We start from the raw sequence: 14,036 nt of genomic DNA on the forward strand, positions 1-14,036 counted from the left end.
TCTGTGCCTCGATTTCCTCATCTGGAAGATGGGTTTAACAAAACCATCCCAGACGTTGTCCACGCAATCAAATGAGATGGGAGGTGTGCATGTGTAATATAGTCCTCGGCTCATTGTACGTGCGTGGCAAAGGTCAGTGGCAAAGGCCAGTTCAGTTCGACGGCAGCCCCTGTGGGCCCCAAACCTTTCTTCTCTGAGAGATCAACCCTGAGAAACCTCGCCGGCAGGCTCCACCCCTGGGTTAGAGGTGAGTCACCCTGGGAGAGTCTGCATCTGAAGAAATCAGATAAGAGTCTGAGAGATCAGGTGATGTGGGTCTGTCTGGCCCTTTCGGTGTTTCTCTGAGAGCCGTGATACCCCCCCCCCCCCGCGCCACCCCCACAGAGGAAGCACTGTCTGGCCCTTCATTGTCCTGGGAGGCAGGACAGGGTAGGTGCAGGAAGGACTAGGCACTCAGGTCCCTCGGCCTCCTGCCCCCCCCCCCTTCCACCCCCTGCACGCCTTGGGGGTACGATCCTTGATTGGAGAATGCCTGCCTTATCTTGCCAGAGATTGCTTCACCACTCTCCCACTCACACATTTGCTTGGAAGATGTCTGTGTCTGTGAGGGCTGGTAAGGACCTGGAACAGCCTTTGAAGGTATCCAGCCAACTGAATTTAATTAAACTGCAGTTCCAGAAGCCAGCAGCATTTTCCTAAGAAAGCAATACGACTTCCAAAAGTCCCCTGTGCGGCCCTTGCCTATTCTTCAGACTTTGTCATAAAACTGTCCATGGGATGGTTTCCTTAGAGAATGGATCCGATTGGCAAGACTTTTGTTTGTTTGTTTGTTTGTTTGTTTTTAAAGCCAGGATCACTGTCTTAAGTTAGGAGCATCATGACCTGTCCCTCACACTGCATTTCTTCTTGCTTCCCAAAGCTGAGGTTATGGGACCTTTATCTTTTCAACTTGGTTTCTTGGGTGGCCCCAGAGGCCGCCATCTTGGCAAGTCACCATCCCAGCAGCTCAAGAGCAGGGCAGCATTGCACTCCACTCTGGAGCCAGATAACGGTTGTATTACTGCACTAAGTGGGGGTAAAGTGGTGGCTAAGGAATACTCCTCCTTCCAAACATACTTTGCAGCCATTCATTCTTCAGTAACTGAGCCCTTATTCTAAGCCAGGGGCTGATGATATAAAGACAACAGGGCTCCCCCCTTCACAGAACTTTAGATGTTCAAAGGAGTGATGGATAATAAGTACGTAAGCAAATAAAGACATGAAACAGCTACAGATTGTTATAAGTGCTAAGGAGAAAGAAACAGATGGCTGGAGAATCATGAAGGATATTCTTAGATAAAGTCAAAGAAGAGCTCCCTGAGAAAGTGACATTCAAGCTGAGACCGAGCCAGCCGTGGGAAGAGCCGGGGCAAGAAGATTCCGAGGCAGGAGGAGCAGCAAGTGCAAAGGCCCTGGGGTGGGCAAAGCGTGGCAAGCGCTAAGAACTGACAGAAGACCGGGGCTGGTGGAGCATAACCGATTAAGGAAGTGAGTGGCAAGAGGCGACGAGAGGGAGAAAAGCAAGTTGCAGGCCCTGCCAGAGCAGAGAGACCATCGCAAAGAGTTTGGGGTTTACTCACAGGGGCGGGGGACGGAACTGAAATTTACCTGGGAGGTGCCCCGCATGTGAACTGTGTTAGATGAATAGATGATTTAGAAATATTCTCCCATTTGGAAGCTTAGGCATCAAAGTCTTCAGTAATGACATCTCTGTCTGAATCCCCCCAGGACTCATTAGCTCTAACACCCGGTTGGTCCTTTTGCATATATGCCTATAAATGAGCTCTAAAGACGTGGTTTTCAGAAGACCCAGGCTTGGGGTGGCCAGGGCAGCTGCGTTGCCTAGCTCCAGAGGGAACCCACTCTCCTTGTGTTCTCTGTAGAGGGCATTCCTGAGAGCACAACACAGGACTGGAGGAGATGTGCAGGGGGTGGTCCTGGTCCCAGCTCGGACCCTCGCAAGCTGCGGGGCCTGGAGGAGGACGTGTGCTGTCTCTGGGTCTAAGGAAGCGGGCAGTGCTGCACCTACCTCCCAGGCTTAGTGAGCACTTGCAGACTGAGGAAGTGAAAGCACAAGATGGGAGTGTGGTAAAGACGTGCCCCCGCCCGGGGTCCTGGGGCGGGCTGCAGGGATCCGTGGACCCCAGAAACTGCATACAAAGCATGTGTTGTGTGTGCACGCCTGCATACGCAGGAAAGTGCCTTTTTCAGAGGAGAGGATCCTGAAGTCCCTCCTCGACGTCTGAGAGACAGGTGCACCCCCCCCCCCCCCCACCGCGGTTAAAAAGCATCGTATGCCTGGTACTTGGAACTGCTGTTCACCCTTGAAGGTGCTCCCTGTTCTGAGAGCTAGTTAAACATTTGCTTGGTGGCGGTGTCTTAATTCCTCCGCTGAATCTGGAAGCCACTGGGGGCAGGAGGCTGTCTGCATTGACCTTGCCCTCCTCACCTTCCAGTCTTGCTGACCCCTCCCTTCCCAAGGGATCACCCGGCAGGGGTCCAGCAGCCAAGCCCTCCCCACGCTGCGCTCACAGGGAGGTCCCCAGGCTCCTGCTGCACCGAGGGCGAGGACTGGGTGAAATGAGAGTGTGCTATTCCAAGAGCCAGCAGTGACTGCCTTCCTCCTCCCGGGCAGTGAGAGGCCTTCACCCAGATGCACAGCTTCAGCAGCGTATACCCCCAAGGAGCGAGAGCTAATGGTGGGCATTTGTGGCATCACGTGAGGCCCACGAGGAAGGTGTTTTTGTTTGCGGGAAGAGAAAGGAGAGTTTTTAACTTCCACCCACCTACAGAGTGTTGACCCCGGGGAGGGGGGGGGTTATCTAGGGTGGTTTATCTCCGTCTACATTACACACACAGCCAGCACAGCGCCCAGGCACTTAACAAAACAATAAATAAATAATGGTCACTTCCAGCCCAGACACCCACCGCGGCCTCCGGGGATCCTAAGGCAGTGCACTCACCTCTCACCTCGCCCACTCCTAACTGGCACCCCCACCTCTTCCTGACTAGTAATGAAGGTAATGATACCTTGTGTCAATGTTGCATGTTCCTTGTCAAGAACTCCAAACACTTGGCTGTCATTATGTCTTCATCCTCATTTCTGAATTAGATTACAAAGTCAGGGGTGGATGTTCTACCGAGCACGACTCCCCTGCCTGCCCCTTCACCCCCCAAGTCGGATCAACGTTACTTCAAGGAAACTGAGGCCTAGGACAGTTTTTTGTCCTGATCTGCAAGTCCCAGGCAGGGAAGGGACAGGAACAAGGACCCTCCTCCCCTCCCCTGACCATCCCTGAATTTGATCTGTCCTAAGGCTATTAAAATCTTTTTTTGTTAGGAGGCAAAGCCCATCTTTCTCATTCTGCTAGCGTCCAGCCTCTCAGTTCCTGGGTTTGGGGAGAATCCCCCTGCTCAGGAAGACTCCTGCGGGGAAGAAGAGATCTCTGACCACTTGTAGCCAGACCCTGGGAACCCGCTGCCGTCGGGGCCACAGTGAATTCACACGCAGCTCCCCCAACCCCACACCTACAAACGAGTGTGAGTTTGGGATTCTGGGTGGGCTTGCATCTGTACGGCAGGCTTCGACTGATCGCCCTCCTTGGCTTCCAGAACAAAGCGTGCACCCTGGTGAGTGGTTCTACAAGGAAGGAGGATGGCCCTGGGGAAACCAAGAGGTTTGCTCCTGGCTCTAATCTGCCGAATAACCCAAGGAGAGAGCAAGTCGGGAGTTTCCAGGCCTCAGCTGCTCCATCAATTAGATGGGTTTAACATTAGCCCCTCTCGGTGCCTCATTAGGAGGTCGGCAACACAAGGCAAAATGACAGTTGTGAAAGTGCTTTGAAAAGCATCCACTTGAGACTCTGGGAGAGATGCAGTCTACCCTCTGGGGATCGCCTGGGGAATTTCAGAGCCAGAGGGTAACTCAGGGCTCGCGTGGTAGACTGAAACATGCCCCCCTGCCCCCAAAATAACTCCACCAAATCCCTGGAACCTGTGAATGTGATCTTATTTGGGAAAAGGGCCTTTGCAGATGTGATTAAGTTAAGGATCTTGAGAGGAGGAGGTAATCCTGGGTAACCCAAGTAGGCCCTAAATGCGATCAGACCTATCCCTGTGAATTAGCCATGCAGAGCACAGACACACACAGCAGACGGGTGACCACAGAGGCAGACATCTGAGGGATACGCCCACAAGTCGAAGGATGCCCGGGGCCACCAGTAGTGGGAAGAGTCACGGAAGGATTCTCCCCCGGAGCCTTTAGTGCAAAGGCACGGCCCGCGCACACCTGATTTCAGACGTCTAGGCTCCATAATTGTGAGAGAATACACTTTGTTATGTGAAGCCACCCGTCTGTGGAAATTCGTCAGGGCCACCTCAGGAAATGAATACGCAAGGTGTGCAAACTCCCACCCCCATACGGATGGTACAGCCAGGCACCCAGGCACCCATCCTGCCTCGTCTCTTCCAGAGGAAGCCATAGATGCTACCCCGAGAGCCGTCTCCGAAGCTCAGGGACAGGGGAAGATGGCGGCCATTGAAACCAGCCCCTTTGGGTGTCATGGGGGGGGGGGGAGGGGACCCATCGCACACACAGCAAATGCATCTCACGAACCAGCTGATGCTGGAACTCACCACATCTCCCAGTGACCACGCCAGCCGGCCGGCCCCTCTGCCAGAGGAGGAATGGGTCCCAGCTACTGACTAGATGCCTGGATACGCCAGACTGTGTCTTCCAGCCAGGAGCTAGTCCGCGTGCTCTGGACCCCCCCGCGGCAGCGCAGCCCCCGCCGTGCAAGCTGCTTGGACAGGCGTTTATGGGGGACGGATACTTGGAGCTGATCGCCAGTGTGGCACAGGGACAGTGGCCAAGCAAGGCCATCAGCACGAGTGATTCTACTCCCGAGGGCCCACGAGAATAGTCTCATGATCCAGGGACGCCAAAGATTGGTTTCTGAGCAGATTTTCACGGAGCTGTCAGAAATGAGCGCCTTCTGACTTCTCGTTCCCCGGTGAGCCTGTTGCCGAGGCAGGAAAGTCCCGCTGAAGTTCTGGCATCTTCTGCTTCCAAGTTCTCAGAGCTGCACAGAGGAGGGGCAGGGGGACACGATGCGCAATCGGGGGAGCACAGCAGGCTTTAGGGAGGAGTCCATCTTACCTGCTAGGAGTCTGAGCTGAGTGCTCAAACCACACACAGTCGGGCCCGCACTGGAAGCTTCCTTTTGCTGATGGGAACGGGGGTCAGTCCTGGACTTCTCTGCAGGGCGCACACACTAAACAGGAGGGGTCTGTCTACCCCAGGGGTCCTCAGCTTAGGCACGACTGACCTCTGGGGCCGGCTGATTGCTGTTGGGGTTTGTCCCATGGTGCTCCTCGGGGCCGATAGCACCTTCCACTCTGTGTGACAACCCAAAGTGTCTCCAGACATCGCTCACGTGTCTCCGGAAGGGCAGAATCGCCCCCCTTGGGAGCCCCTGGTCTACGCACACCTGGTTTCCCTTCGCCAGGTGATAGAAGCTTTCTCATGCACGGTCACCCCCGCGATCCCTCAAATTTTGCTGTCCTTCACCACCTCTGCTGTTTCCCCCGCATTGGATGGGGAGTCAACGTAATCGTGGTGGCGACAATTTATTGCGTGCTTATTTTAAATCAATCACCTCATCTAAATCTTTGGTAGCAACTATGGGGCACCTGGGTGGCTCAGTCAGTCAGTCATCCAACTTTGGGTCAGGTCACGATGTCAGGGTTCGTGAGTTCAAGCCCCATGTCGGGCTCTGCACTGACAGTGTGGAGCCTGCTTGGGATCCTCTTTCTCCCTCTCTCTCTGCCCCTGTCCTGCGTTCTCTCTCTCTCTCAAAATAAATAAATAAACATTTAAAAAGTAATAAATAAATAAATAAATAAATAAATATATCCTTGGTAGCTACTATATAAAATGATTTCATTATAGGGGTGCCTGGGAGGTTCAGTCGGTTAAGTGTCCAACTCTTGGTTTTGGCTCAGATCATGATCTCAGGTTTGTGAGTTTGAGCCCCATGTCAGGCTCTGTGCTGACAGCATGGAGCCTGCTTGGGATTCTCTCTTTCCCCTCTCTCTCTGCCCTCCCCTACTTGTGCTCTCTCTGTCTTTCAAAATAAATAAATAAACTTAAAAAAATAAAGAAAATAATCTCGTTATAATGTGTTATGAGTAATCAGGAGTAATGGGTGACAAGATGGGGAGACAGAGGCAGAGAAAAATCAGTGAACTTGCGGGGCGCCTGGGTGGCGCAGTCGGTTAAGCGTCCGACTTCAGCCAGGTCACGATCTCGCGGTCCGTGAGTTCGAGCCCCGCGTCGGGCAGCCTGGAGCTCCTGGACAGGCTCCGGAAACAGCCTGGAGCCTGTTTCCGATTCTGTGTCTCCCTCTCTCTCTGCCCCTCCCCCGTTCATGCTCTGTCTCTCTCTGTCCCAAAAATAAATAAAAAACGTTGAAAAAAAAAATTAAAAAAAAAATCAGTGAACTTGGTTAGGGGCACACAGAATCGGGATTCAAACTGAGGCAATGTAACTTGTAAGCCCCATTCAACACTACAGTTTCTGTAACACATAATTTCTGCATATACGTTAGCATTTTTAAAGATGTAAATTCTCATTTACACCACTGGTCCTGAGAGGGCAGGTAATATTATTATTAATGTTGTGATATTATCATCATCCCCATTTTCCAGATGAGGAAACTGAGGTTTGCCTAAGGCTATGTGGTGCCTAAAAGACACTCCTGGGACTTGAATCCTGGTCTCTTGCCATAGAATTCAAACTTTTCCTCCTATGCCAAGCTTCATCTGGATGGGAACTTTAAAAAAAGTTTTTTTACGTTTGTTTTTGAGAAAGAGAGACAGAGCACGAGTGGGGGTGGGGCAGAGAGAGAGGGAGACACAGAAGCCAAGAAGGCTGCAGGCTCTGAGCTGTCAGCACAGGGCCCGATACAGGGCTTGAACCCACGACCGTGAGATCATGACCTGAGCTGAAGTCGGATGCTTAACGCACTTAACCGACTGAGCCACCCAGGTGCCCCTGGATGGGAACTTTAAGAGGGAGGGGCTGAAGGTGCAAATGTCCCTTCAGGTGTTCTGGCTGCTATTAGGCCAGGGAATTGAAAATAGAGCCTCTGCTTTTTCATAGCAGTCTTCCTGGAGCCAGAAATGAAAACCCGTGTGGGTTACTGGGTACCTCAGTGCATTCTGCGTATCTGATACGGGGTGCAGGACATGAATTTGTCTTGAGCCACCCAGACCTTTCTGAAGACAGGTGCCCAGAATGCCCAGAACCTGTGAATGTCATCTTTTTTGGAAATAAGGTCTTTGCAGATATAATTAATTAAGTTAAGGATGCCTACAGGAAATCATCCTGGATCCCTCGGTCCAATGACAAGAGCTCGGCAGAGACAGATTTGAGAGACCTTCACACATGAAGACAGGGGCCGGGACTGGAGGGATGCGGCCACAAGCCAAGGAACACCGGGAGCTACAGAAGCCAGAAGAGGCAAAGAAGGATCCTCCCAGGAGCCTTTGGGGGGAACACAGCCCTACCCACACTTTGATTTTGGATTTCTGGGCTCGGGGACTGTGAGGGAATCCATTTCTGTGGTTTTCAGCCATCAGGTGTGGTAATGTTCAGTCCCAGGAAACGAATATGTCATGTCAGGATCACTTGGAGAAGGAAGACAACCGTTGGGTGCAAGATGGCCCGGGTAAGCGCTATCAAAATTCACTGGGGCAGACCGTCTCGTGCCATGTCTGAATGACACAGGCAGGTTCTCCGTGGGAGACACTGAAGCAAATGCAGTGCGAACCTCCAACCCCAGACTTCCAGCTGTTAAAAAAAAAAAAAAAGGCAGCCGACAAGTCAGCAGGGTAATTAGACAGAGACAGCAGTCAGGAAGCTCCAGGCACCTTCACGGGAAGGGTGTCATCAGCCCCAATTTACTCATTAACGTCCAAGAGCTCCTTGATCCCTCGCTCTTCAACAAACACGGACCGCGCGTGAGCTCCGTGGGGAGGCCCTGTGCCAGGTGCCAAAGAGGACAGCACAGCCCTATCCCAGGAGGGCTCAGAATCCCGTGGGGGGGCAGTGTCAGCCCCTGCGCTCGGAGGCAGCCCCGACTCTCACCGGGGTCGTACTGATACACTGACTCTGACACGTCTGTCCGTAGCTGTTGGCAGATAGCTGCTGACCTGAATCTCTAAGTGCCACCTGCCATCTTGGGTGTGCCAGCCCCTCCTGTCCCAGAACTCAGGGACCTTTCCATGGTCCACTATCGAAAGGGATGATGGTACCCTGGTCCAGCAGAGGGGGAGAGTATGGCTTTGATCCTGTGCATCTCGGCTATTTCACCTCAGCTAGCCACCTGAAATTGTGGGCCACAGGTGCAAGGCCGGTGAGTGAGGAACGGACAGTTCTGCCTTGTCCCGCCTCCAAGTTTTTTGAAAGTAGCTCCAGCCACCTCTTACTTTAAGGGCACTGAAAGGGGTCTAGAGAGAGCACCGGGACCTGAAGGAGCAAACAGAATGGCCAGGGCCACCCCTGGAGTTGTCAAGGTCAAAAGCCAAGGCCAGGCTTTGAACCTCACCTTACGTGGCTCTGCTAAAAGTGAAGAGTCTAGAGCTGGCAGGTGAGAAGGCAGGGCCAGGAGGCTAGGTTAGGGGAAGGTTCCAGAGGGACCAGAGAGTGCCCACTCAAATGCCTGCAGGAGTCAGGCAACGGAGTTAATTAGTGAGGCAGCCATTATTAACACGGAGGCCGGCGTTAACACACTTCCGAAAGCATTCCTATAATTCTTGCAGCACAAAGGGCATTTTCATGGTGAAAGGGCTTCTGGCCCACAGCTCTGTCAGGAAGCTGGCTGCAGGTGCCCTAGAGGGAGTGAGTTTCTCTCCTTCTTAAGCTTTCTCTACAAGGCCAAGAAGGCTTCTGGAGTCATCGCGTTTGGTCTTTGAGAGTTGAAGCTGGAGAAGCCCCTTCCACAGGGCTCGAGGGGTCAGCAGGAGGGGCACACCTGGTCAACAGCATCGTTGCTGTTATACGGGGGTGAGGATGTCGGGTCCGTGAAAGGATGAAAGTTCCCAGTGGTTCCAGAAACCGAAGATGGGATGGGCTGCCTTGTGCCACTTAGCCAGTGATTCATTCTGCAAATGTTTTTGCAGACCCACTATGTGCAGCCTTTTAGGGGCTATGGTGGGGAACAAGTCAAAAGTGGTCTCTGCCTTTCTGGCACTTTCAGTCAACTGAGCACCTACTGTGTGCCAGGCCCCTCACAAAAACGATGCCCAATAATGCTCACTACTCCCACTTATCCAGGGCTTATGCCGTGCCAGGGATAGTCAAGTTCAAGCGTATTCTCTCAGCTAATAATAGCAACAACAGGAATTGATCTGTTGCCTTGTGCCAAGTATGTGCTTCGTGAGCGTTATTGGAATGAACCCCCCAGCAGCCTTTCTAGGCTAAACACTGTTAGTGCCCCTGTCATCCCGATAAGGACACAGAGGCACAGAGAGGTTGTGACCTGCCACCCCACCGGCTAGTAAGTGGCAGAGGAGGGGTTTGAATTTGCACAGATTCTAGAGCAGATGCTTTCAATTATGCTGCCTGCTTATGAATTCTCAACTCGTCCTTACAAACGGTCATCCTTAGCCCCATCTCGCGAATGAGAAAACTGAGGCTCTGGCTGCTACTCAGGGCTGGAAGTAGGGGTGCAAAAGTGAAAGGGGCACCCTAAGGCGCAGTGACCAAGATAAATAGTAATTAATGCGGTATTGTTGTTAAACTCGGAATGAATGCCAAGAATCCAGGGCGAACAAAGTTGTAAAGAAGGACTGGCTTCCACGCTGTTCTTGCAGGACCTCTCTTGCTGTACCCTGATGTCAGTTGTGTCTTTATTTAAATTTTGCATAATTTGTCCATCGTTAATTTTTTTGGGGGGGGGGCGTGGCTTTTCAGTATAAAATACTGTGTTAAAGTAGGATTTATCTTGATTACTGAGATTTTTGGCCGCCCTTTAAATTTTGTACCTTGGCAAGTGCCTCACTGGCCCCGCCCTGGAGGGGGCGCTGCAGGGCTCACCTCCCACAGCCGCCTTTTATTGAGCGCTCACTACGCGCCAAGCAGTCTGCCTGGGCCTCGCCTGTGTCTCGGATTTTTGCTCCCAACAGTCCAGTCCCAGGAGGCCGGTGTTATCCTCGCCCCTAGTTTACTGATGCGGCTACTGAGGACCAGAGAGGTCAAGAGCTTTGTTTAAGGTCACACAGCGGAGAGGGCGGTAACTTGAACCCAACTGCGCTTCCCTGACGGAGGGAGAGAGTTCCCGGCGCTGAGAACAGCGCAGGCACCGGCGGGGGGGCCGACAGTCGCCGGTCCAGGGCATTCCTGCTGGGCGTGGGAGGCGGGACTTGCTGACCTCCGTGTTCCCCACGACGCCCGATCCCAGCTTTCTACAATCCCATTGTTTCCTAAGAGACGGCCCCGTGACTCGGCTGGGGAGCGGAGCCCGGGCCCAGACTCCGGCCGGGGCCTGGGGGATCCGGGGCGGGGTCGCGGGGACTCTGCGAGTCTGGGGGTGGGGGCGGCGGGGCCCCGCTCCTCGCCGCGCCGAGCGGCCCTGGGAGGAGAGGCGTTGCGTGGCAAGAAAGCTGTTAGTAATCAGCAGAATTGGGTTTTAATGGGGTTCGCGCGGATAGAACAGAAATCAAATTAGGGCCTAATTGGCATGCACGAGGCAGCGAGCGCGGCGGCGGCGCGGCGGGCCCGCTGGGGCCGAGCAGCGAGGCCGCCCCGGGGACGCCGCGTCCGGCCTGCGGGGGGACCCCCCCCCCCCCCCCGGCCTCCTCCGGCGGCGCCCCTCCCCCCGGGGAACCCGGCCCGGGTCCCGGAGCGCGCGCGTGTCCGCACGCCCGGCGGGGCGGCGGGAGGGGAACCCTCCGTGGGCCCCGCTCCTGCAAAACGCGCCGCGGCCGAGCAGCGTGCAGGCTTTTTTGCTTTGTGCATGGATGGGAAAGAAACACGGTGACCAGGGGGAAAGAGCGGGAGAGGGGAAAGTTAGCGGCGAAAGGAACCGAGAACCCTGCGCGTCGTAATTTATTAGTCGTCGTTTAGTAGTGATACTGGGCGCCGGCTCGACGCCAGGTCCTCTGCCAGCAAGTCGCACGGATTTCCATGACGAATACGAAGTTCGGTGCTCAGCTTTCTCTTCATTTTACGCGCCGCGAGGAATCGCAAGCGCAGAGAGGTTTAGTCGTTTACCCGGAGTTGCCCAGCGAGGACACCACGGAGCTGACACTCCAGCCCAGGGCTGGCGACTCCAGAGGTTATGTTTGTATCTGTTCCTGCCACAAACAGTGCAAATAGATCCGTCCCCCCCCCCCCCCCACTCTTCTTCTCTATTTTTAAAAATACAAGATTCTTTTGAGAGTGGTGACACCTTGGTTTTATTATAACAACGTGAAAAGTTAGGACATTTCCCTCCAAGGTTTTCCAGTTCAGATTTTCACTCTGTTTAAGGAATCTTACATCTGCTATAGTTCCCTGGGGTGTCCTTGGAAGTCTTATGCCTGTGCAGGCCACATAGGTCCTGTGCCAAGAGCGCTCCTTGTGTCTGGGGGACAAAACCCCAGAGCAGCAAAGAAATCCGTTCCAGGGATGAGCAGAGCAGTGGTGGAGGTGAATCACTGGTGGGTTACTCATAGCAGCTCTCCCTTCTCAAGCATCCCCTCTGTAGTATGTCTGCTCGTCAAACGGGTCTTCAAGGGAGGGAGTTGTATCCCCATCTTTAAATGTTGAAACGGGCTCAGAGAGGTGCAGTGACTCACCCAAGGTCACACAGCAACTCCATAGTAGAACTGGTATTCATACCCAGGTCTCTCTGACCCCAGATCTCACATGGCTCTCGTGGAGCTGTGCCACACACCAAGAATTAGCCTTGGTGTACCCCCCTTTGGCACCTGGGAGGTAGATGTCTTGCTTCCATCCACACTATAAAGCCTTTGCTGTCTTTGAGGTCTGACCAGATTGGGGGGAACTCGGAGCACCCAGTACTGGGCATTTCAAGCCTGGGGTGGTGCCTTGATCTGCCTCCAAGTGGGATCAAACATTTCTTGGTGCCAGCTGATTGAGAATATTCTAGGGCAGCATTTTCTGAAACATATTACGTGAAACGTGTCCAGAATTGTCCATGAAACAGCAGACTCTGTGATCAGATGATTTGGGGAAACTTGGGGTTGAACAGAGTTAAACCTGCTTCTTTACAGCAGGACTTTTCAGAGTCTTTAATGTGCTCACAGGCATGTGAATTTCCAAAAGGGTCGGGAGTAAGTAGCAGTTTCCCCATTATGGAACTCTTTTTCCCAGAGCGTCATGTGGGACTGGGGTTGCGCAGAACCCACTCTGGGAAATGTGATCTAGACTGTTGCGGAATTCGTGCCTTTAGAATCCTGGCCTGGATTGGAGGTAAAGCTTTGTGTCCTCTCCGTTGTCTACCTACCATCTATCTCCGTTTGCTAGGAAAGACGTTTTATTTTGTTTTTTTATTTTTATTTTTTTTTTAAATGTCTGTTTATTTTTGAGAGGGAGAGAGGGAGAATGTGCATGAACGGAGGAGAGGCAGAGAGGGAGAGAGAGAATCCCAAGCAGGCTCCACACTGTCAATGGGCTCAAACTCACGACCTGTGAGATCATGACCTGAGCCGAAGTCAGGTGCTTAACCGACTGAGCCACCCAGGAGCCCCTAGGAAAGACATTTTAAAGCCCTGCTTGCAGAGAGCTGTGTTCACAGTTAAGCAAGGGAGCCCCAATTGTGTGTTTCCCCGAAGCCTTGCCAACCACACTGTTCAAGCAAAAATATTCATTTGAGTCCTGCCCAGAGCTTTACAGGAGACTTAAAGATGTCCAAGCCAATGAAATTAACTAGATGATGTATATAGCATGTTTGGCACTTAGCACATGGTGGACTTAGTGTTGTGATTTCTGTATCAATTCTGCTATTAGATCCAGCCCAGCATCTTGGAGCTCATGGTCTGGTTGGAGAAATAAAACACACACACCCAACACAACTCACAGCTGGCTATGTCTGTGACAAAGGCCAATTGCAAATATTTTGGAAGCATCGCTATTCTATTCCCCAAGCACATTTAAAAATCTTTATTAGATTTTTAATTATAAAATTAATACAGTGCCCATTGGAAAAATAAAATGAACACATTAGAAAGTAGAAAATAAAAAGCAAAAAGTTCCCGTCCACATTCTTTACTCCACTACCCTTGACTCCCTAGAAGTAATCATTGTTAATGCAGTGTGTACCAGACTTTTCTATGCATAAACAAACATGTAAATATAGAATTTTCTTTTGCTAAAAAATTGGGTCATAAGACACACTGCCTGTAACCTACTTCTTTTTTCACTTAACTATTCACTGTAGACCTTTATAATATGCAAAGATCAACCTCCCCCCCCCCCACTTCCAGCTGCCCCCAGAATCCCACCCCTTGGGTGGAGGCTGACAGGCTTACTGGTGAACCCCTGAGGAGGAAAAAGCTGTAAGAGCCAGCTCATCTGTTGGGCATTTACCATGTCCCAAACACGTGTGTGCTGGGGGATGGGGAAAGATGGAAAAGCATGTAGGTGGAGGGAACAGCCTATGCAAAGGTATGCAGTTGAGAAGTCAGGTGAGTAGTGCCAGGTGTGGGAGATGCACCTGTCCCTTTTCAGTGCCCACAGGCCATCGCATTCTAGTTACGTACCATGATTGATTCGTTCAGCCCCTTTCATTTTGAAATGCTTTTTTATAGGAGAGACCGGAATGTAGTTGGTCTGGTGTGGCCAGAGCATAAGTATGTAAAAGGCAGTGGGTCAGATCTCTGTAGGGTTTTATCTGACATCCTCTCCCTGCTTATGCTGTGACTGTCAAGTCTATTCGCCAATTTTGTGATTATTTCCAAAGGCACTATGAACCAGAATCACCTGGTGTGAG

Source organism: Neofelis nebulosa, chromosome 11 (genome assembly GCF_028018385.1).
Source record: "Neofelis nebulosa isolate mNeoNeb1 chromosome 11, mNeoNeb1.pri, whole genome shotgun sequence".
NCBI classification, from domain to species: Eukaryota; Metazoa; Chordata; class Mammalia; order Carnivora; family Felidae; genus Neofelis; species Neofelis nebulosa.